The sequence below is a fragment of the Chaetodon auriga genome, chromosome 1 (assembly GCF_051107435.1).
Source record: "Chaetodon auriga isolate fChaAug3 chromosome 1, fChaAug3.hap1, whole genome shotgun sequence".
NCBI classification, from domain to species: domain Eukaryota; kingdom Metazoa; phylum Chordata; class Actinopteri; order Chaetodontiformes; family Chaetodontidae; genus Chaetodon; species Chaetodon auriga.
In genome coordinates, this window is record NC_135074.1 from 2,457,470 (window position 1) to 2,483,925 (window position 26,456).

The window sequence follows — 26,456 nt, forward strand, 5'->3', positions numbered from 1 at the left end:
TAAGAACTTTCCTCCATCACATCCATTGCAGTTTTCACTTCCGGCCCTCTGTCTAAATAGATGGTCACGTGACTGCAAGCAGCCTATTACCCTGATCTGTGTCACGTTCACTCTCCTCCATGGTTGTTTCTTTCCTACTTGCATCCATTACATGTAGAAGAATCCAGATGATCAACACTTTCCCATCATGCATGCCTAGTGTCGGACTGAGTAGTTTGTTAAGTTTTCTGTTTTATGTTCCAAAATTCTGATGTTACTATTTGTTAGTGTTTGTAATGTGGCTGCTCAAAACTTGGTGGTTTATGCCGGTAATTGTCATTTTTGTGCTGGTTTATAACCACTAGTGACATGGCTGTAACATGTCTTGACTTCAGCTGTATTGCCAGTAGTCTCTCTTAAAACCACAGGGGAAACAGTGTGGGTATGAGGACAGTGTAAGAGTGGTGGGATGGTCCAGGGTCGGGTGCCGGAAAATTTCTTGTATTTTCAAATACCAATGATGACAGGAATGTGACTGCAACTGTATTATTAAATTTAGTGGAAATTAGTTTTCCGTCAACACTGGTAGAGACCCAATCAGGGCTAAAGTGGAGTGAATATTGGGCTGATCTTTGCCATATGACTGGAAACACCACTGGTAATTTTGCTCTGTAACTGCTGGATGTGGATATAAAAACTGTTTGCTAACAGCTCATTATATCATCTGAAAAGGTGATTCATCAGCTGTCAGTATGACAGCAGTATAAGTCAGTATGTCAGATCACAACTTGTTTTCACAGATTTTTGTGAATAGGTTTCTCTTTCATGCCATTTCAAACAAACCTTTCATCTGGATCTTCTTCCACTGTATTTAATTCATTTTCCCAATAATACCCCAAGAGCTACTGTGGTCCATTTTTGTCAGCAATGTTCACATTTCTTATCATTTACACTTCAGACCAATCATGCATTCATCTAAGCCTCTGCTCACAATATACAAAACTTCTAGTTTTTAAAGAAAATCAGTGTGGTCCAGTGCATTCCATAACTCCTGTAACCTCTGTAGCTTCTGTTTTCAATATTTCCAACCAGACTGTTAACAGTTACAGTTGTTTTTGTTTCTTTAACCATAGTTTATCTATATTTTGCTGACAGCTTCATTTAAACATGTATGTGTGAAGAGTATGAATGGCAATAGGAAATATAGGAATACAGGAAGTGGAGCAGACTAAACAATTTCTTAGATTAGAGGATTGGAGTTTTCATGCGTGTGTCTATTTTGAGCTTCATCAGAGAGAGCAGGACTATGCAGGGTTCTCCAGCTTCCTCATCATTAGCCCAGCAGGCCCCAGGACTCATTTCCTCCATTCATACTATTCTCGTGCCTCCCCAGAGATCTCCATCACTCACTTCTCTCTCTTCCCTCCTCTCACCTTTCATCCTGCCCTTCTGTTGCCTCCCCCCCATCCCCAGTTTCCCTCTGTCTACAGTCTTTTGATGTTTATTCTGTAGTTGGTAATCATCAGAAAGAATTGGGACCCCTGCAGGACTTTCTCTCTCTTCTTTTGTACACAGAGTCTGTGTCAGTGGCACTCTTAAAATGGCTTTGAATGGAGCCTCATCCTCATTCCAGTGCTCTGTAATTGTAGAGGAGCTGCAATACAAGCAAATCTGCTATTAGGCCAGAGCTGAAAACCAAACAGTCTACAGTATCACAGCCACCTCAGCTTGACTCAAAATGTCATACGTTTACATATTATTTGCACATTTCAGTGATGTACAAAGACTGTATTTCTTTTGTATCAGAATCTACATTTACATTTCTTTGTCATCCCAGTGACATATCACGTTGTGAGGCAACTGGATATGTGAGATCATCACGTGAGCTGAGAATCCATCCTGCCAGGGTTCAAGTTAAGTATTTGTGGCTAAACAACAGTGGTTTGGACTAGGGATGCACATGGTTAACCCTTTAACCGTTAACCGATAACAGTAACTCTAACCGATTAATACTAACGGTCAATTTTGTTTTTAAGCTACGTAATTCAATCAGCTCATGGGGGCGTGTCGACAGGTGCAACACATGCCATCACGTGCTTTCCATCACAGCCCACTTTACAGCGAAGATGAAGAGAGCAAAAAGGAGTTCTGTGTGGGACAATTTCGACTGGAAAGGGGAGGAGGTCATTTGCAAATTATGCGGTACAGCACTGAAATACTCCAGCAGTACGAGTACAATGCAGTACCACTTAAGAAACAAGCATCCAGCATCAGACAATGGAGGACCATTGCAGTGAACTTTGCCCTCCATGATGGCCAGGAGAAAGTGTGACGCGTGGCGGTCTGAGAAGATAACGGGCTAGCTAGATAACTCGGGCTAGTGTGAAACATGTTAGATTCATGTCTGAATCTCAGGGATCACTGACTGTAAGCAGAAACACAGTGTCAGTGACCTGTCACAGCAGCCAGCTGGAGCGCAGCTCTCCATTGAGCCCGTGTGTCTCCATGCACGCTGGCATCATATGCAACATTAATATTACAGATATCAATGACGGCTCTGCAGATGACACCTGAAGTCACTGACTAATTCCAGTCTCCTTCGTGTTGTACAGTAGGGGAGGGTGTGTATCCTTGTATGCAATTACGCACAAAACACACATTACATTGAATATTATTTTTTTTTATCTCCAGACACGTCGCGGGTCGTCCAGGTTTACAGTAAAATTGTTCGGAATGAAGCCGCATCATCCAGATAAACATTGAGCTCCATCAGAACTGTTTAAAAATCAGATTTCAGAAGCTCAAACTTTATTTTGGAAATGAAGCAGAACACACAATTAAAGAAATCACCAGCGCGCTCGCTCTCGACATAATTTTAAAAAGCAATAGCAGACGATTGAAGCCTACAGTACTGTTAATTATATCTAAAGCTTGTAGCTTTTTTTTTTTTTTTTTTTTTTACATTTTAGATGAGTAATCTAACTATTTGCCGTCATTGTAAATCTGCTGTTCAACACCGGACAGCTCCGAGTCAGTGACTCTCTGATTCCAACCTTTCCTTACAAGGAAAGCCTTGTCGGAATGGTGGGATAATAGCGGTATTTCGGGATGGTGATATGTCGGAATGGTGGTATGTCGGAATGGCAGCATGTCGGAATGACGGAATGTCGGAATGGCAGCATGGAAGGGCATTTAAATCTTATCGGTTAACGGTTATTAATCGTTAAAGGGCGTCGGTTAACGGTCATAAAAAAAATCCAAAATGTGCATCCCTAGTTTGGACCAATGAGCATCTATGAGGAGCTACTAGCAGCAGCTACAGGCATTGTTTAGGTCTGATGAGAACAACATGGCAGCTCCTAAAGATGTTAGCACAGATGCAGGTATAGCATCAGTAATATCAGATGTCAGAAGTATTTCTTCACTGACAGAAGAGCACTGAATGGCACTGAATGCTTTGATCTTCTCCCACCTGGCATTGGCAAGAGTCCTACTATATCATATGGTTTTTTGATCTGATTGGTTGAAGTTAACCCATGATAGACAGTGTTAGTTACCAAGTAGTTTTTGAAAGTGCCTGCCCTTTCCAAGGATGATGTCCAGATGGTTCTATGTAACAAACCACACACACACACAGGACTTTCACACGAGACCACAATCCATTCCTGTGTCATACCAATTATCAAAGTTGATTGTTTTAAGGAAGTAGTTATTTCAATCTATAGTTGGCAATAATATGAAAGAATCCACCCTAACCCTACCCCTAACTCGAACCTAACCAAGTAGTTCTGGTGCTCCAGTAAGCCTTATTTTGAAAGTCCAAATGGATGTTGCATATTTTTTTTTATGGCTAACTTAACTGCAGATTGAGAATGTGTTGTTTTCACACCCAGGCAAGGCAAAATGTATTTTTTGACATTCAAGCCAAGTACACATCATTTCAGGAGCCCTTGGCTGATCCATTAGGTTTTAACTGCCTTTATTAACAGACTTGTGGCGTTGTCAATACATATATGGGCTCAGAATGTCATGTGTTATTTTCACATTGTGCTACTCATAAATGCCCATGAATGGCATGTCATAGGTACTACAGATGGTCTGTTTTTAAGAGGAAAAAAAGAAAATATAGATTTTTCCACAATTTGTTGTTATTTTCAACACACCACAAATAAATGTACATGAACAGATAGAGGAGAGTATCTGCTCCAGGGTTATAAGAACCATGTTGATGGGACAGGAGTCTACAGCCAGTGCCATGGTAGCCAAATGGTTGAGGTACATAGCGTAAAACTGCAATGTTGTTGGTTTGATTCCAGCAAGGGAACCTTTGTTGCATGTCATACCTGCTCTGTATGACTCTTTACTGTCACCTATTAAATAGAGATGACAATGTTCAAAAAATAAAACTTTCAAATAGAGTCTACAGCCATATTAGCAACCTGTAATGCTCATTGTGAAGAAAAACTAAATTTCATATTGACAAAAAGTATGAGTAAGTAGTAGTAGAGAATAAATTGAAATGTTGAGCTACATGAAAAGTGGTGAAGAAGGAGTTACTGGAGTTCCTTGAATGTCCACATCAAATGTGATGGTAATCTATTACACAGTTGTTGAGACATTAACACTTTGAAGCTTTTCAGTCTGTATCAACCAACTGACTTGCAGACTGACATAGCCAATCCAAAGGAAAAAAAAAAGTTATTTTCCATGGATTGTCATGTCTGTTTTTTTTTTTTTTGCTATGGAATAAACTCCAGAATAACAATTTGATTATTCTAGGATAGCTAATCTTAGAATATTATGCTACAGAATCAGAGACAGAAATGCCCAAACTGTCAGGTCCGGACAGACAAACAGGGACCCACAGAGCAGACCAGAGACTAACAGGTGGGATGAGGTGGTTTATTCAACAGTCCAAGGTCGGTACACAGAAGGCGGTCAGAACAGGCAGCAGTACAAAAAACACTAGGCAGATCAGGAGTCAAAAAACAAGCGAGAGTCACAAAAACCAGAAAACCGTGGAGAAGGCAAAGGTACAGAATCGCTAGGCAAAAAGGGCAACAAAGAGCTAAACAGGTCGGAAAACGAGGAAAACATACACGAGGAAACGCCGGAAAGCTACTCACAAATGGACACAGAAAATCTGACAAAGACAAACTGGGGAAACAGGCATATATGCACAAGGGGGGAGGAAACAACGAGGCACAGGTGAAAACAATGGACAGTCACACAGTCACACACACGGAGTCAAGACACCTAACATGAAACACAAACAGGAGGTAAGGGAATCCCACAAAAATAAAACAGGAAGTGACACAACAAACAACAGTTTAGGACCTGACAAAAACCTAAATCAATATAAAGAGGAGGTTGGGGTGGTTGATGGAGCTGCAGCAGCAAGCACTTTTGGCATTAGAGAACACTAATCCAGATATGCTTATTTGGAGATTGTCTTTTATGTGTTGACATTCTCAGTATGGTAATTCATGAATGAATGTAAAGTCATGAAATATACTAATCGTATTTCATTTTGATATAATAAGTTTGAAGGTGAGACATTTTAAGGTTTAGCCCTTTTTGAAATTGCATATTTCAAAATGCAAGGTGTTATTGCCAATATGCACCTGTCTGTGAAGTTGTCATTGAAAGACAAAGCAATTTCTAAAGGACAGAAAAAAACGAGCTATGGCAATGCTTAGATCAGTTCCCCTATCAAGTATGTAATTTATCCTCATTGCTTACACAGCCATGACTCCAATCATTCACTGAAGAGGAAAGTGTAAAGGCCAAACGCGGCAGACAGAAATTGGGTTTTGAAAATGATGAATGAGACTCGCTGAGAATTTATTAAGATCCAAACCCAATGAGTCCTCCAGTTCTTTTGTTTTGCACCTCAACGTGCCCTTCGTGGATGCTGTGTTTTGGCACAGTCTTGTTTCTGACTGCAGAGATTCTGTATATTTACAGTATTTTACAGTGTCCAATCATTGCTCAAGAAGGCAAAAATCCAAGTCTTACAACAGTGCTAATCAGTACAGAGAAAACAGTAGAGTAATTGCACTGCACTAAAAAGCAATGAGTTCAGGTGAGGTTTTATTGCAAGCTTTATATAAGATCTATCTACAGTCATTAACAATGGAAAACAGAGTTCTCAGTGCCTGAAAGAAATGAAGCTGGAATTAGAATCTTAGATTAGATTGCTGATTAACTTAGAGGCAAGAACAATGGATTGATTGTAGTGGAATTGTATAAATATTTTCTCCTGGTGCTTTGACTTCACTGTTTTCTCATTGGCTTGGGTGGCTGCCAGAGATGGGAAATGGGCTTTAATACCAGACAGTGTACACTGCAGTTGGAAGAGCACTGGCTGTAAGGTAATTGAGTAAGAAACTATGACCCTGAGAGCTGCAATACCTGTTATGGTCACAGTATATATGTAGTGAATTAGTGTAACGTATCCATGTATCTGTATAGATATGACTTTGGGTGCTGCATTATTTGGATAACAATATGTTAAAACCAATTTAATGAAAGGTTATCACAAATAGATATTTCACTTCATTCAAGGCAGTGATGATTAATGGCATGATAGCTGTGGCTCAGGAGGTAGAGCGGTCGTCCACCTTTCAGAGGGTTTGTGGATCGACGCCTGGCCTCGGCAGTCCACGTGCCGAAGTATCCTTGGGCAAGATACTGAACCCCAAAGCAGCCCCCCATGCTGCGCCCTCGGTGTGTGAATTCATATGTGCGTCACTTTGGAAGCGTCTGCCAAATGACTAATTGTAATTGTAATTATTGATATAAAGCAGCAGTGAATTTTACAGTAGAGCTTAGTGCCCTGCTGTGCAGGCTTTTGTTGGTCTTTTACAGCCTCATGGGAAGAATGTTTCATTGAAGCTATTTTTTTCTCTGTCAGAGAGAGAGAAAAAAAAACAGCTGCCCCAAAAACTCCTCAAACTGCTTAAGATACCACAATAAACTACTGCCTCCACTGTCAATATGAAAAGAAAACTGCTCTTTTTTTTGCAAAGAATTATGATAAAAACATGCAGTGTTCCTCTGGATTTCTTTCAAGTGATAATGGATGAGCTTATTTATGACTGCACTGCACTGATATCAAAATAGCCATGCACCAGTGGCTGCAACTGCATGATTATTCAAAGGCGACTTGAGAGCAGCTCCTCTCTCATGCACAGACAAGTGATTTACAGTGAGAGACTCTATTTCTCACAATACAGTTTACATTTCCTCCCCGGCCTTGAGAATTATTGTGGAACAAATTAGTGGCCAGGGTTTTGACTTGCTGAGAGCAGCGCTTCGAGAAAAAGGACTCTCAGTAAATGCTTGGTCCTGACTGATGACAGGCAGTGAGTGGGTGGCCTAATCGGCCTCTCAAACTGTTGAATTGTGTTACTGTTGCAAAGATGCAAGCATCTATGCTTATTTGAGTCTAAGTTAGTGTATGGTATACATTTTGCATGGCTAGAAAGATTCTCAAGTTAAAAAGCTTCTTATCAGCGTCCCCCCTAATTCAGAACCATACATTCACATCCACCCACATCAGGATTTTTTTCCTCTCTCATCTCATTGCTATCCTTTGCTATAAAGAACAGACTAGCTGGCCAAGCATGACTCAATCCGTGCAGTTTACTGGCATCATCTCACTGGATTTCTGTGTTTTAAAGCCAAATAAAAACTATTGGCTTTCTGTGTTTGTGTTTTCACCTGCCAGGTAGAGCATGAGTATCTTTTTTCAACTGTGGGATTGGAGAGAGATTCCAAATAATCTGAAGAAAACAGAAGCTGTTGTGTGACAGTGGTGATGGAAGTGTTTGGAGAGCTCGTATTCAAGCTGAATTTAACCCTAACACAACAAGAAGGATCCCACAGCACACTACAGATAACTGATTTATTGTATCAAACAACTTCTAATGTTGAGAGCAAATAAGTATAAACAAGGCTCTGAAAATATTATAGCAACAATATGGTTTTTTTTTTAAGACTCACTCACAAACACAATAGTCACCGGTTTTCAAAAGGGCTCTACTCATCATGTACATTTGATGACAGAATAATAAAGGAAGTGTTCCATGTTTATGCACTACATGTATATATTCATTTTGTTTGCTTGGGATCAATGAAGAGCAATTTCACTGAATTGCATTATGAGGTCCTTCAAAAGTACCACAGGAGCCACCACTCTTCAGTACCAATACACACTTGTATGGCTATCCATACACACAGTGCCACTGATTGATTCATTCAACACACGCACTTGTATCATATTATCACAGAATCAGAAAAGTAATGTGTAATGCTTCAGTCTTCAGCCCCGAACATGCAGCTTTCCTCATTTATTTCACCTTAAGAGGCTTTTGAAGTCAGAAAAGTCATTATAAATTCATATATATACAGTACAAGTCGAACGTTTTGGCACACCTTCTCATTCAATGGTTTTTCTTTTTTTTTTTTATTTTCTTTGTTGTAGATTAATACTGAAGGCATCTAAACTATGAAGGAACACATGTGGAATTATGTAGTGAATAAAAAAGTGTTCAGCAAACCAGAAAATATATATATATATTTTAGATTCTTCAAAGTAGCCACCATTTGCTTTGATGACAGCTTTGCACACTCTTGACATTCTCTCAGTCAGCTTCATGAGGTAGACACCTGGAATGGTTTTCAGTTAACATGTGTGCCTTGTCAAGAGTTAATTTCTGGAATTTCTTGCCTTCTTAATGTGTTTGAGACCATTAGATGTGTTGTGTAGAAGTAGGGTTGGTTCAAAGGTCTATACAGTCAATAGCCCTATTTGACTACTGTTCTAATCCATATTATGGCATGCGCTGTTCCATGTGCTTACAAATGCAAACTTCAACAATATGATAATATGATTTATTGCTTCACCATTCATCAAATGGAAATATTCTATATGTCTTGTGCATCATTTTACTCACATTTCCCTCCAAATTGAAACATATTTTAAAGACATATTTTCATATTTCGGGATCTCCACTAGAATTTGAAATAAAGTTCTTGGGCTGAAGTCTACATAAGCCACAACTAGTACATCTGATTCTCTGACAAAAGTGTTAAGTTGCGTTGTGGATAATATCCTTGCCAGATTTTGAGAAAGATGTCATGGGTGTGTTTAGGACCCTAATGCAGTACCACCAGTACATAGAGAAAGCCTTACTGACTTTAATCTCTGACTTGGCAGTGACAGATAAACAGCAACAAGTTCAAAGTCTAGCTTGGATATAAAGTCGGACGATTAGACTCAGCAAAGCACTCAATGAGCAGACAAATACCAGTTATATCAGTCAAGATAAGCAGCTGTCTCGAATTGTTGGCATACCACCACCATTTCACCATCAAATACTCAAAAAAGTACAGTACAGAAAAGTGTAAATGTAATCAGTGCCTTTGACTCCTGGTAAAAAGGTAGGTGTCAGGTAGGCATAGTGTTTGTGCTTATTCATTGTTTACACAGTTGGTCCATGGTGTCAGGTAGGTGTTTGTTCGAAAACAAAATCTTTTTCTACAAAGTGAGGCATCACCATCACAAATACACAATAGGAGTGCCATGAACATAAGGCTAGACCTTTTCTGAAGAAGCATCTTACTGTTTCCCTTTTGCATTCTAGCCTTGGATCATATCTTATCTGACAGCTCTGAGATATGTCTTCTGTCAGCAGTTCTATGAAGCCCTGACCAAGGGCGAAGTCTTCAGTCAGACATGGTGGGGGGGAGCAAGTGGATATGGGGTGGTAGGCTTATGTTGGACGTCCAGCCACTTAAAATAAAAATGTCCTGACAGCTCTGAAGGAGCTCAGCATTAATCAGAAGGGCTGTTTTATTACAAACAATTGCATGTAGCTGCTGTTTGATGCTTCATGTGTTTAATAAACTCAAAGGAAACAATCTTACACACAGCCAACTGTGGACAACAAACAGAACAACAGTACTGATGTTTCTGTGAATTCCTGGATACATTTAGTGACACCTGAACACTGTAAGATTCTGACACACTTCACACCTGCCTGAGTCACATTACATTCAGCAGATTAGCAACACAATAGAAAATAAAAGACACAAAATACATGAAAGTTGGTTTGTGATGTTTTTGCTGTGTGCACACCTTTGCTGACTAAAGCCACACAAATTGAGGCTTTAGTGCTCTTGTCATTATGGACCAATCTGAAAGGTGGAGAAACGCACTGGAGACAACAGTGCTCTCAAAATTGACTTTACTGATCTGCTGAATAGCTATATCCATGGCCTTGTTCTTCTGCATCTTGTTATGTGCAGCAGTATATTCTCCCCTTCCTCTGTTGCTCCATGTTTTGTTCTGCCCTGTTACATTAAAATACCAGTACTGAGCACAACAAATATACAGGGCTAGGCTCAAAAAATTTGAGGCTGAAGCAGCGGCGGACATACAGGGTGGCCCTGAAGCTTTAGCGATACACTCACAGCTGGTGTTCATTGTTGCTAACATAAACTTAAATGAGACACAAGGTTTTCTGTGAATGATACACATCCAATGTGTTATCCCCAAACAGAAAATCACTACAACTGCTACTTGCATTGAGTGATAGAAGTTTGAATACATGGAATTAGAATGTTTTTTTATGTTTTGGGCAAAAATATTTTCCAGTATTGGGTTGTCTAGACCTTTGCCAATGTAACCAGACAGTGTTTGTCAGAGTGTTATGATTGGTAGATTGCTATAAGAGTTCATCTGTGAGTTGTCTTTTATACTAATTTGTTTCTTTGTTGTTGTCATTCATTTTGCCTTCTGTTATGACTGTACCTGAAATCATTTGCATCAGTCGAATCACAAGAATCTTTCCAACAATATATGGCATGAGCACAAAGTTAAACGTAGCAGTTGTGTACATAGACAGGTGGAGTACTTAATACTCTGACAACTTGAAGGGCTGAGTTTTGGCTGCATCCATTCATTATGTCATAGCTTAATTGCATGATGGTAACATAGTCTCACTTGATTGATTGCACTTTTCATTGCAACATATATCCAAAGCACCCTTTGCATTATGTCTGTGTACATTAACTGACTAGCCATCTGTGCTACATTCATTCCTTTGCTTTGCCATGCCTGATACTACAGTGCTAACCTACAAGCTGTGCTACAAATGCTGTAATCAGTTGCTGCTGCTGCTGCTGCTCAATTGGTTACTTTGATAATATTTGGTCTGGATTTGGGCCCCACCACAATACTGAGATAGCCTCTCAGTAAGGTTCTGAATGTTATTCATTTAGAAACTGATTTAGGGAAGATTTAATTTCTGGTCTTATTAGATCTCCGTGTCGCCTTTGACACAGTCAACAGATGCTGGACTGGAAAACGTGAGAGTCCTTGGGCACAATACTAAAAAAGTTAAAGTCATATTTTCAGGACAGGAACTTTATTGTCTCAGTTGGTCTTATTATGTATCTGAACAGATCAACATCATGTGGAATTGGTGTAGAATTGGTATGATTGGACAGGAATAGCAATGGTTGTACAGGGTGGCTGTGAGCTGAATTTTGTAGGAAGGGGGGTGTTAGGTGGGTTTGGGGCAGTGCACAATGGGGGTTGCAGCAGGGACTTCTCCTGTTTTTCACCATTCATTTGTTTATCAGGTTTAAGAGAGCGCATGGTGAACATAACTGGCTTCATCTATGATAAATCACTTTTCGTTCAAGACTCTGTCGTATCTCATTTTAAAGTAAAAATACTTTTAATCTCCTGTAGACTCCTCTAACCAGCGTTATTAGTTCACTGTTTTCTCTTTCTGTGTGTCTCTCCCTCACACACACACACACACACACACACACACACGATGTTTTCATCATTTGTGGGGACATTACATAGACTTACATTAAATTGTGGGGACCTCTATTTTGTCCCCACCAGTAAGGTGAGTCCCCACATGTGACTTTGTAAACACATTTTTGTCCCCACAACATGAGTAATACATGGGCGGGCACACACACACACATTCACACACACACACACACACACACACACACACACACACAAACCCGGGTGCCCCATGCTAGTTTCCTGAGGCAGATACTAACAGAATGTTTGCTGCTTGGGAGCAGAAATATAATTAAAAGTCAACGAAGAGCAAAATGGCTATTTTACAGGTTATTGATGTCTGAACAGTGCCTCACAAAGGAAATAAAGAGATGGCCATATGAGAGGGGAAACCCCCTGTATGATGCAAAAATTTTTGCCGAAAATTGTAGTTAAAGCTGGAGTTGGTTAAGTTGGATAAACCAGCGAGACTAAACTACATTTCTAAAGTGTACGATCAAAATTCCCATTCCTTCCCCTCATGCCTCCCTTGAAAGCCACTCCCCCAAAAACATGAACGTGCACTGGCTGACTACTGCTAGAGGACAAGTTAACAAGAGAGCATTGCGGAGAGAACACCTCTGATAAATGCCCCCAATTGTATAAACAAAAGCAAACTAGCTGCCATGAATGTCACTTTGAGTGTTGCAGTCTGAATTGGCTTCCTTGCCTGGCAGTTGCTGCTCACTGCTGTGGGTTTGTGCTTTGTGCTGTTGGGTTAGCAGCTGAACGAGAGTCTGTGACTGTGCAGCGGCTCACGCCTCTTTCACTCAGGGGGTGTGTACTGGAGTGCAGCGCATCATTGTCATGAATGACCATATACTGTAATGAAAAAAAAATGATATTGTTAGTACTCACAGCTGTCAAGAAAGGAGTATGTTGGGATGAGTTTATTTCAGGCCTGCAATCTCAATCAATCTCCTTTTTTCTTCTTTTTTTTTGGTCAGAGCAGTTGATTTATTGATTGCTGTGGAGATATAAATTTCAGTATAACCAAAAAATATTCTTAAATACATTATCTCCTCCCCTGAGAATCTCTCAAATGACTGCATTAGAGAAACTAAAACTTTTGGAAATCAGAAACCTGTCAGCAGCAATGTAGGTGTCACTTTTATTCAACTGCAGAGAACCGTGCCTAAATTTGAATTTCTAATCTGCTGTTGATGTTGCTGTTAATTAAAGACTTTTTTTTTTTTACTTGTTGAATTGTTGGTGAATGGTACACACACACACACACACACACACACACACACACACACACACACACACACCCCACACACACACACGCGTTAGGTTTTCATCACTGGGGACATTACATAGACTTACATTCATTTCCTGGAGACTTATCCTAACCATAACCACTGACATCACGAACGGACAACATCTCAGCCAGTCTGCAAGTGCCGTATATCACGTATACTCACCTTTTCCTTATTCCCACTTGTGCCTCAGCCTGTAGAAGACCTTTTTAGGTCGAAATGTCACGCGGAGGCACGAAATTTGATTTTATTTTTTATTTTTCATTTTTTTTCCAACTTGTTATAAAACATTTCATTTATATAGTCAAAAAAACACAAAAAAACACAAAAAAACACAAAAAAAACGTAAAAAACATAAAACACTCACAAAAAATAGTTGCCCTGGGGGTGGGATTCAGTTCCCCTACCCTAACCTTAACCACAGTCTCCACCCTAAAATTTAATGATTTACATTATGGGGACCTGCTTTTTGTACCCACAAGTCCCCACATTACACACACACACACACACACACACAGCTGACAGCACAGAAATAATGACCCCCTGGTTCTCGGCAAGGTGGAGAGAAGTAGGCTATGGTATTTATTTTCAACAGTTTTGTTCGGTTCAACAACAGTTACCTCTGGATCTAGTCACTTCTATTATTTTTGTCTTTGTAACCTCCCATAAGCATGACCGAAGATCTTAATTTCCCAAAGCACAACTAGTCAAGTGTATGGCTAAAAATCTACTGTCACAATTCCCTCTACAAGACAGACCTTGGCTCTCCAGCCTTAGTCTTAAGCTTAATGTATCTAATCCTTCTCATTTAATCCATCATCTAACACATTATTGTCATCTTCGGCTTCGCTGAATATCTCTGATAAGACTCTTGCTTGTTTTCTCATATTCCCTTGTCTCTATCTTATTCTATCCAACCTAGCATGTGCCTGAACACTAAATATTGTTCTTACTCATTTGCCTTCACATTTAAAGTGAATTTGATGCTTGAGGCTCTCTCCTAACAGTTCAAAATGCATCCATGTCCTTTTTGTCCTGTCAAGGCCCAGATTTATTCATCTGCAGGCATCTATTTGCAAAAACTAAATAAAACAAAAACTTTTATTACTCAGTGCCAGTAGAGCTTACAGTGATGTTGACTGCTGGGGATAAAACTTCAGATCCGAGCGATACATATGCTCCAAAGAACAGCTTTCAATTTACTTTGGGTATGCCTTGGGTAGGCATTTTGGCATAATTTTACAGGAATGGGAAGGGGTTGCTCCAAGTTCTTCCTTTTTTACAGAGCTGCTTAGTGCTAAGACTCTGCATGGGTACATGACAATTCCCTTATTTGATCATTTCACGTTTGTTGCATAACATGGTTCAAGATTCGAGGTTGAAATACAAGTTGTTGTCCCTACACAAGAAATCTGTCTAGTTACGTTCCAGTGCTCTTACTTCTGCTCAAACCATTTATTGGAAATCTTAGACTTACTTTTAGATTTTACTTTATTGATCCCAAGTTCGGAATATTCTTTATTATTGGACACTGCATTGGATTGGATTACTCTGATACTACATCTCAACATCACTGTGCTTTGATACCAAAGTGGTCAGACAACACAATCAGACTCAGATTCATTCGCCAAGTATGTGTGCACATACAAGGAATTTAAGTTGCACTCAATCTCTTTACAATTTAGTTTACAAAAACACTGTGCCAGAGGTGGTAACTGTGTACCCTTAGTAGTATTTGGACATATATGGGGAAACGCAAACTCCCACAACTCCATTGTGCTAGTTGAAGTGTTTCTGTAAGCATCTATTGTAGACCCATAGGCAAACTTAGAATGGAATGATTAGCCCCCTGTTAACAAGGTAATAGTTATGCATTTTGCATAAACACATTTCAGTTTATTCCTTTGATTTGTTTTGATTTAGGTATTCGAAATCTTCCGTACAGCTGTTGGACAGAAATGAATTCTGTCTTAAAATGAGTTATAATTTCCAAGTAAACACCTTGACATTGGCTTCATGTTGCTCATATGACCTTGTGTGGATCATCTAAGAGTCAAATATGTAGTCTTTGTGGATAATACTGGAAAATGATTAACCAAACACAGTATCAGGAAGTCAGAGGATCCAGCAAGATGCCTCATCTGAAAAAAACCCATATCCATGTGCTGATTCTCAGCTCTCAGTTCAGCTTTGAGCCCGAGTCAGTGGTCAGCCTCACCCTGCTGTGAGGATGAGGGCTGCCTTTCCAAAAGAATTGTACTTTAGAAATGTGAACCCTGGATTATGCATGAACTCACTATAGGAGTTTCCCTGCAAGAAAACAGGGATTAAATGTTCATGTTCATTATAAGGTGGGTAAAGGAATGACAGTATTTGTGTAAAGTGCTTGATTGCCTGTTTGATTCAAGAGTTTTGCATGTCAGAATAGTAAGAGGATTTCAATTGTTTTGGGTTTTTTTTTTCTTCCTCAATTGCTATTACTGGCAGCAGCCCAATGAATATTTAATGGTGTTTTGCATGAATCTTCAAACAATTTTGGGATATATGTGCATGTGCTGTTTTCCTGTCTACCTGACTGCAAAGAGCACGATGAGTCAGACCAGAGCTGTCTCTGGCTTAGCTGTTTCCTGTGGCAGGGCTGCAGCTGAGGGACTATGACAGAGCTTTGTATGTTTGTGTGTGACTGTGTTTGTCTGCACTTGTGTAACTGTTCGTGTGTGTCCATGTTTAAATGCTGAGCTCCTTTGGAACCTGTCATCTAGGTAATGAGCATGGTACTTTTATCAAAACAGCTTGAAGCAGCTCACCAAGCCCTAAACCTGCTGAGTAACACCTGCACAAGTAAGTTAGTACAGTAAATTGACGCATAGATAGATAGATAGATAGATAGATAGATAGATAGATAGATAGATAGATAGATAGATAGATAGATCCCCAAAAGAAAAAATGGTCAAAGACAAAACATGCATTATCCATAAAAATACAGAATAAACAGCTTAGTCCAACTGGACATAATTATTGCTTTGGAGTAAGCCAAAGCCACTATAATGCACTGCAAAACCAATGCAGTATAAAACCAATAAATACAGTGCGTGCCTGCCAATCCATAAATCACTAGGCCTCCACAAAAAGCCATTTCCATCGTCTAGTCATGAAATTTGCTGACAATAAAAAGAAACAAGACAAGGTCTAAATGGCTGAACCATTTATAGTCAACATGCTATATTGTCAACAAATTTTTAAACACATATTCAGTGGCATTTTGTATACTGTGAATTTCTCTATATTAAATGTTCATCTGGAATTTTCTGTAGTGGTCCCAGTAATATTTGTTCCTAAGGTTTTCTGAAGTAGCATATCAAATGACATTCTAATGCTTAGTTTGATTAAAAAAATATCAGAAATGTATTTGCAAGAACAATACTTTCCACGAAGATGTTTCAATTGAAAGAGAACTTACTCTAATTCCATCTATTCTAATTATCAAACTCCCACTGTGTAACCCCCGCTATGAGACGTGGATACAATGGTAACAATTGTGAGAAGTATTGTTTTCCATTTTCCTTCTCTCATGTTGAATATTAGATATTATTATACGGTCTCTGTGCCATCTGTTATATATTGTGATGTATCATTGTGCTGTGACCCATTGTGGCATGGACCACATGCTGTTTCATCCTTACCCAAAGCAATAGCATTAAAGGGCGAAGCCTATACAACAGAATTTTAGATATATACTGTAATTCCAGACTCTATGAGTATAGGCACAGTCGGCCCAACTGGGTGACTGACTTTCACTGGCTGAAGAAAAACCAGTGGCACTGCGTCAGTGGTTTAAGGGCAGGCTTTTCCTCGTAGGCAGCAATGGAAACACCAGGGAGTCGAGAGTTAATTAAAAGAGAGAGAAGTGTAGAAGTTATCCTATCTTTCTTGAAGAAAATGTGTATCCTGTGTCTTCAGTCTGCACGCCAATGAGATTGCTGGATACACAAACGGCTGATCTCTTACAGGACAATGTGTTTGGTGGACACAATCTGTTACTCGTCCAGTGAGTTATAGGACTGATGCCTAGGCTGCTTAAAGTACAAACAAACATTTGATTAGGAACGCATACCTATTGTAACAACTTGATGTTGCAGTGGAAAGGCTAGGTAGAGCGGGGTGTGTTCATTTTTATATCCTTGATGACACCATGGCTGTGTCACAGGGATTCCCCTTGAGTCCCAATGGGTCTTGTTCAGTGGGAGACCAGGATTTGGATTCAAACTGAATCTTACACTCAGGTGTGATTTGCAAGGCCTGATGGGGTTTTGGTGCTATTTCGTTGTTCTTTGTCCTGCATTCTTTATCAGGCTTTAGTCTTTACATGCAGGCCTCTCATTGTTCAGGCTTTTAGTTTTACATGCAGGTCTATCATTGTTCATCCATGTGGTGATGTCCCAACACTGGTAGGCAAATACATGTAACTCCGAGGTGGTAATTGTAGTTGATGTATTAGATAGCATTGCATGTTTAAGTCTTTTCTCACACATCAGGAGGAGTAATGAGTAAAAGATTCTGTATTATGATTGTTGAATGTCCCATAATAGCATATTATAATGATTAAACTGATGTTTTGAACTGGATATGTGACATGCAATGATGATGGTCATTATTGGAAGAAAAATTAAATGCATAAAACTTCTCAAATACAGATCCTTGTGTTTGTCATATAGAGATAAATGTGGCATCTTTCAGCAAGGTACTGTATAGTCTTGGTTTGTATTGAGTATTAGTGAGTTGAAAAACAGCTTGACATAAAAATTATTTCTCACCACTGAAGTCATGAACTCACACAGTAAAACATCTCATTCTTTGCAGCAGCCCTGTCTGCTGAAAAAGCATGTGGAATTCAGCAGGCAGCATTACTGTCAGTTTAGCTGCACATGGGCTAAATGCAACCTGGAGCAGGCGCGGTTGCTATATATTGAAAAAAGAGTCTTTTGTCCCATATTTTGGTGCTATTTTGCCCCTTTCTTAGACAGAGCATAGTGTAGAGGTGAAGGGAAATGAGAGGAGGAAGAGAAGGGCAGTGACATGCACCAATGATCCCCAGTCTGACTCAATCCAGGGAAGTTGCAATTATGGTCTGCGCCATAAACCCCAAGATCACCAGGGTGCCTCCAAAATAAATACAGTTTTGAAAATATATTTCTTTATTTGGTCTCTTTTTGGTGATATGTATAAAACATATTTATCTTGCACTGATTTTCATATTTTATTGAGACAAAGAGGTCCAGTGGGTATCTTTATCTTGTTTTTGAAATATGCATCTGGAGGATTGGAGGAACTGACTTTTTAATCTCACAACACAGAATACAAGATATCTTTCACCAAGTCTGCATTAGAGGTCTTCATGAGTTCTAAATTTTGGAGTTGGTCAGAAATTGACCAATGGAAAACCTGAACCTGATTCAAAAGTGAACTGAGGACAGCCAGACACCGTCCAAACAGTCCAGATGATAGTAAACCCAAATCAAAATATGGTTTACCAAATACAGCCAAACAGAGAGAGAACACCAACACTGGCAATGGCATGATGCTCCACCAATTGAATATTTTTTTCCTGCACTTCAAACCTACAAAGGCATTTTTTCATGCATCGACTATGACACACCATTGGATTGGAGCTGACAGTGAGTATACTTAGTTCAACTCAACTATTAGTGACTCAAAAATCAAAGAACTACAGGACCCTACCTGGACCAATTAGACAGAATATAATTTGAACCAACTGCAACTCAGGTCCCTGATTGGGTCTCAGTTGGAATTGAGTGGACCCACAAAAACTTCTCCCTATCCTTAAATGACAAAACAGGTTGTTATTGCTGCCTTCCAAAATGGCCAGTAACAGCATTTTGGGATCTGATGTCCCTATTGGCAGTGCCTTCCAAAATGCATATGACAGTCACAAAAAGGATTGATACAAGACTGAACTCATAAGAATATGTAAGATTGGAGTTATTGCTTCTGCCTTGTTTTTTCACTGCATTTTAGAAACATTTGGGGAACATTTTGGATATATGTAATGGAAAAGACTTCACCTTGACAAATTTTGTGCCTTTTATGCACTGTTTGGTAGATGTTTGTGGTGAATGCTGTTCAGTTGTGGGACAGACAGCAATGGAATATGTGGGGCTAATGTACATTTTCTTTTACGTTCAAACGTGATGACTTGTAAATGTCAGTATTGTTAAATTAATAAAGAATGACAGCAAAACATACATTGGTTATTGTAAATCAGAATATTTGTATACACTGGGTACCCCTTTGGCATAATTTTTCAATGTCCTTGGTAATCAAATAGACTTCTATAGACAGCCTGGTTTTCACTCCCAGTGTGACATATTATAAAGTGTAACAAAAGTCCATCTTAGGAGGAAGGTGGGGTGGTTGCATGGGTCAAGCACAGGGCTTTGCATCCCGTGTGAAACCAAAAGTAAAGTTTGATTCATTTTGTAAGTGAAGTTAAGTAAAATATATAACTAACATACTTATTTTAAGCCAAACTATGATCTTTTCCGAAATTAAACTAGTCGTTTTGGTGCCTAAACCTAACCAAGTAGTTTTGGTGTTTAAACCTGATTATTATTAACCTCGTTATTCACATTGTTTGTCAGGAAGGCATACTGTGCATTGTTTTAAGCATTTGACTTAATGACAAATGCTGCCATTCTTTTGGTAAAGACAGTCTTACATTCTCCTTCAAAAAAATTCTGTTCAACATCTGCTTACAAAGTACAGTCTTAGACAATTGCATGAATTTATAATCCATAGTGAGTTTCATTTTTCAGATCACCAAAACCCTGTGTGTGCAAAATGTCATATGACCAAATACAAAATCTGGATGAGAGCCAAGGAGAATGGTGGAACTGATTTTTCACTTTCCATTTTAAAGTAACCATGTGACACTTCCATCAGTATGATTCAATAAACCTCCTCCTTTCCAGAGCCATTACATCTTATGTTGTTATTATTTATCCTGTTGCTAAACATGATGTCTTGGATCAGTCTCATGTGAAGTCTAGTGAGGGAGCTTGTGCACAGCTCACCATATTGACTGTGCTCCGTAAACACAGCTCTCCCAAGCATGATGAAGATCTGAGGTTTGTTATGAAGGGCACAGAGTGCTGTTGATCAGGGCGAGTGCAGCAGCTTTTCACAAATGTTGGTGGCATTTTGAGGCCAGGTCTCCTAGTGCGAGGACTCTCCTGCAATCAGCCAGGGAATGAGCTTAATCATTTATAATGAGTCCAGAGTCCAACCTGAAAGCCTTATGAATGAGATGGACTTGACAGGTCAAAGCTTTCCAGCAGATCTTCCTTTTATATCTACACTGCAAGAAATAAGACAAAAATCAACACTCTATTTAAACTGTATTTTCTTATTGTTTCTAATTAAAGGGTCTCAGAGATGACCTGTCAGTCGCATTGTCAGATTTGTTTTCCAGAGGGGTGGAATTAAGTGACACTTGAGCCATATTCAAGTCACAAGTATGATAATTTGACACATTCAAAATGACTTGTACCTAGGGCTGGGCGATATGGCCTAAAAATAAAATCTCCGATTTTTTCACAAAAAACTCGATTTACGATTTTTTCCGATTTTTTTCCTACTTTTTAAAGAAGACAGTAAGTACAAATGACAGAGTCAAGCACGTGTAAGAGATTTTTATAACCTGGCTTCTCCACAGTGCTCAGCGGGAGCACGTCCTTATCTATATGATATGCCACTGCATATGTCTTTGTGCCTTTTAGATGATTTGTCATAAGGCACTGAAGCAGAGTACCTCTGTATGGTGGTCTGCTGCTTGTGCGGTGGTGCTGCGGTAGAAGATGTTATTGGACGTTGGCGAATACAGCTGCACTCCGAAAGGTGAGCACGGCTAAGGCGATAAAACAAGTTTGTGGTATCAACCGGTCTTGGTGGGGACAATGGTCTTGCATACTTTACAGACCACGTTGGTCTGACTACGGTCCGACTTACAAAATCCAAAAAACTGCCATACTGACGAGCTGACGTTCCCTGTTTTATCGACAGTTTCTTCGCTCGCTGCAGCGCTCACTTTCTATTTCTTATCTCACTCCTTGCGAAGAATCAAACACGAGACAACGAGATGGCACAACTGAACTTATACTGTTACATGGCTATGGGAGCTCCTGGGGGCAAAAGGCACGTCGTAGCAAGAGGAGAAAAAACTCAAATTTTTTATTTTTTAAATTGTCCACAGCAAAAAATTTGAATTAATTGAAAAAATCGATATATCGCCTAGGCCTACATGTACCTGGACCTCATTGTTCCTGACTCATACCTGGAGTTTGACTTGCATCTGTTGACTCGACAAACTCAATGCCCTCACCAAGCCCACAGGGGATGAAACTTTACTGGACCAGTAGTATATCTGCAGACAGCATGGACAGTCATGCCATGTAGGCCTACTGGAAACTTTGAATGAATTATTGAAAATCTGTGGAAGGATTTGTTCATTCATTCATTCATTCATCTTCTTTACCCGCGCATCCCATTTCGGGGTTGCGGGGGGCTGGAGCCTATCCCAGCTAGCAATGGGCGAGAGGCGGGGTACACCCTGAACCGGTCGCCAGCCGATCGCAGGGCAACATACACAGACAGACAACTCACACACTCACACTCACACCTACGGACAATTTAGAAACCAATTAACCTAATGAGCATGTTTTTGGTCTGTGGGAGGAAGCCGGAGTGCCCGGAGAGAACCCACACATGCACGGGAAGAACATGCAAACTTCACACAGAAAGGCCCTGCCCGACCTGCTGCGCCACCGTGCCGCCCTAGGATTTGTTCAAATGCAGCATATGTTTGGAACCATGTATGTAGAGAAATGGAGAGAGCTGGCATTTTATTCTGAGAATTACACAGCACATACCTCATACTTTTATTTTGGATCAGCAAATATAATTTTAAAGGAACATAATGCTGCCTGAATTCCACATTTTTATATTTATAGTATACATAAAATTCACATTGAACATATTGGAATTTCTCATAATTTCTCAGTTGTTTATAGAATGTTTGCAACTAAAGGCTTCGGTGTACTTTAAACCAATCAATATATCATAAACACAAAATTGTTTTGACCGATTCCAAATGACCACAGTCATGGTGAAAAGACTGCAATCATAGAAATCATGGCCTCCCTCCAACTCCCACCATCCTCCCATTGACACTGACACCTCCTCTTACCACCTCATGGCCCTCACTCAGGACCCAAGAGACTACAACAAAGATGAATGTTGCCACTCAGCCCATGTCATACTGCACAAAACACTTTATGTTTTATAGACTCTATATTCTTATACTTTTTATATTACTACACTGCCACTTGCTACCTGTCACTTGTTTACATACCTACAGCGCCTTGCAAAAGTATTCACCCCCTTGGCTTTTTACCTATTTTGTTACATTACAACCTGTAATTTAAATGGTTTTTTTTATCTGAATTTTGTCATGGATCTGCACAAAATAGTCTAAGTTGGTGAAGTGAAATGAGAAAATCATATATAAAAAAAGGATTTCAAAAAATAAGAAACTGAAAATTGGCATGGTCAAATGTTTTCACCACCTTTGCTATGAAGATCTTAAAAAGTTCTGGTGCAACCAATTACCTTTAGAAGTCACATAATTAGTGAAATGAAGTCCACCTGTGTGCAATCTAAGTGTCTCATGATCTATCAGTATAAACAACACCACTAAGCAAGAGGCATCACACCATGAAGACCAAGCAGCTCTCCAAACAAGGGACAAAGTTGTTGAGAAGTACAAGTCAGGGTTGGGTTATAAAAAAAATATCCAAATCTTTGATGATCCCGGAGCACCATCAAATCCATCATCTTCAAATGGAAAGAACATGGTACCACAACAAACCTGCCAAGGGATGGCCGCCTACCAAAACTCACAGAGACCATAGGTAAGCGTGAAGGAGTTGCAGAGTTCCACCCCAGAGAGTGGAGTATCTGTAAATAGGACCACAATAAGCCGTACACTCCATAGAGCTGGGCTTTATGGAAGAGTGGCCAGAAAAAAGACATTTCTTAGTGTTAAAAATAAGTATAAGCATGTGGGCGACTCCCCAAATGTATGGAGGATGGTGCTCTGGTCAGATGAGACTAAAACTGGAACTTTTTGGCCACCAAGGAAAACGCTATGTCTGGTGCAAACCCAACACATCCCATCACCCCAAGAACACCATCCACACTGTGAAACATGGTGGTGGCAGCATCATGCTGTGGGGATGTTTTTCAGCAGCAGGGACTGGGAGACTGGTCCAAGTTGAGAGAAAGATGGATAGTGCTAAATACAGGGATATTCTTGAGCAAAACCTGTTTCAGTCTGCCTGTGATTTGAGACTGGGATGGAGGTTCACCTTCCAGCAGGACAATGACCCAAAGCATACTGCTAAAGCAACACTCGAGTGATTTTAAGGGGAAACATTTAAATTCGTAGGAATGGCCTAGTCAAAGTCCAGATCTCAATCCAGTTGAGAATCTGTGGTCAGACTTGAAGGTTGCTGTTCACAAGTGAAAACCATCCAACATGGAGCTGGAGCAGTTTTGCCTTGAGGAATGGGCAAAAATCCCAGTGGCAAGATGTGGCAAGCTCATAGAGACTTGTCCAAAGTGACTTGCAGCTGTAATTGCTGCAAAAGGTGGCTCTACAAAGTACTGACTTTAGGGGGGTGAATAGTTATGCACGCTGAAGTTTTCTGTTATTTTGTCCTATTTGTTGTTTGCGTCACAATAAAAATAAATAAATAAATAAAAAAATCACATCTTCAAAGTTGTAGGCATGATCTATAAATGATGATGGAAATGATGCAAACCCTCAAACAATCCATTTTAAATCCAGGTTGTAAGGCAACAAAACATGAAAAATGCCAAGAAGAGTGAATACTTTTGCAAGCCACTGTAGTTGTACATGTTTTATAGTCTCATAGAAATTACTTGCACTACTTGCACCTATCTCATACTGTTTATACTTCATACCAATTGCACTACCTGTATGTATTTATATTTTGGATATTTTGACTGTTTGCACTTCTGGTTAGATGCTAAACTGCATTTCGTTGTCTATGTGCTGCACTCTGACGATGACCATAAAGTTGAATCTAATCTTATCTAATGCGATGACTCTTAGAGATGAGAATAAACATTTATATAGACTGTTGGACAGTCTTCTCTTAGAAGGTGTCCACTTGGTAGTGCACGTTAAATTTGGAGAATTTCAGTTGTTGCAGCAGCACAATGATAGAATTAAGATACATACTGAAGATACAGAAACTATGAGAACTAAATCATAGATGTGTATATACAATTAATATTAAAAAAAAAAAAAAAAATACAAAACTATAGCATATTATGGGGCTCTATTTTTGTCCCCGCCACTGGCGGAGTGCAGTGCACCCTGCGCAGTGGTATTTTCGTGCAGCGCAGGCGGGCACGCAGCCCCGGCAGGATCAGCCGGCAGATTTGGATTTTCGGTCCATTTCGGTCCACGCCGGCGGTGTAAAAGTGCGCTGAAAGCTCGCCACCCCAGACCTGGTCAACTCTGTGCGCCAGCAGCGTGCCACTGGGTAAGTGGATTTTCGTAAACCGGCGGAGTCGTGCGCCCACGTCACCAATACCTCACAGGCAGCACATACAGTCAGACCTAAATTTATATATTTTGATCACTCAACCTGACCGAATGTACACAGGTGAAACAGGGATGCAAACTAATCAATTAACGTCGCTGTGCCAACCAGAAACAGTCGTGGCATCCTACAGAGCATAAATACTGCATCTATCTCAGAGCACTCGAGAGACAGAGAGAGACACACACACAGAAAAAATGTAAGTGATGATCGTTGTCCGCTATTACCCACATCATTTCATTCCAAATACAAATGTTATCATTGTAATGCTTAACGTTATCTACAAAGATGGAGTACAGCACTGCTTTGAGGAGGAGGAGGAGGAGGAGGCTGACGATTTACCATCGAAGGCCCTCATATTTAGACATGAGTGAGCAGGAGTGCAGGTGGGCCACGAGAATAACGCCTTCAACACTGTAGGCTATGTAATTTTCTTTAATCATCTACTCTTTTGCACGTCACAGGAACAAATTACATCTGCCAAGGGAGGTCGTCCACGTGGTAGCGTGCATCGTGGCCTCCACACCCCGGCTGCGCTCTCCCGGTCGCGGTAAGGGTCACAGCGGTTCTGACCTTCTTCGCCACCGGGTCTTTTCAACATACTGTGGCCTCGGTGGTGGGGTTGCGTGCCCGAGAGACCCAAGCCCACATTTATGTGAACCGAAGGGGGGTCCATTCCATCAATATCCAGTTGATCTTGACTCAAATTGCCTGGTGACAAATGCGTATGCCAATTTCCCCGAGTCGGCACATGACTCGTTCATCCTGGCGAATTCTAGCATCCCTACAGCCTTTCAGGGGGACACCCCTCTGGATGAGTGGATGGCTCAGTCATCTTTGAAACTTGCCATGCGCCTCGCCAGCGGGGTTTTTAAAGGTGAGGCAAGGAGCTGATGTGATTGGTGAAGATTGGACTCCGCAGTGTCAAACCCACTCCACGCCTTCTCCCCTCCCTCCTTCCGAGTTGCGCCGCTGGGTGGGACTGAGATGAGAAGGGGGAGGAGTTGCACCCGCGGCACAGTGCATGAAAATACCAAAGTCTGCGCCGCTGCACCCCATTGGCGAAGCGCACCTGACTTTGCGCCGCGCTTCTGCCGCGCTGGCATAGAGCCCATAATGTTAGTTGTGTGAAGAATGAAAAAAGAAAAAAGACCCTTGAAGAGAAGTCCAAAGCCTGCCTGTTTCACACCTCTGCACACATGGCCAATCACTGCATAAAATGTGTCCTCTGGGAAGTTTGTCAACTTTTGAAATGACACATCTTTGCATAATCATTTTACATTTGAGGGGTCAGGAGAAGATGACATTTTAAGGATTTTAGCAAAATAATAACACTTTTTATAAGAAAACAATACCAGAGACCCATTTTCAGTGAAAGTAGAGTATTTTCTATACATCTTGAAACATCTATAAACAGCTAAAATGTATGGTATTGTCCTTAAGAATTTCAGAAGTGATTACAAGTATGGGATAGGATTCAAAATGTTGAGGCAAATCCTTTTTGAAACTATTCATAACCCAGGCCTCTACTTTCTCATTTTGATCTGTATGAACCTCTTCTTGATTTCATGACTGGAACTAAATGTTTGCAGTGAACATCACTTTCTAATGTGGATTTGGTTTGTATAAACTTTCTAG

General features: G+C 40.2%; 1 protein-coding gene across 5 annotated transcripts in view; it reads left to right on the forward strand.

Moving 5' to 3' along the window:
• adamtsl3 (ADAMTS-like 3) overlaps positions 1 to 26,456 on the forward strand; it is a 235,733-nt gene that overhangs the window by 75,483 nt on the left and 133,794 nt on the right. The window lies entirely within an intron of this gene.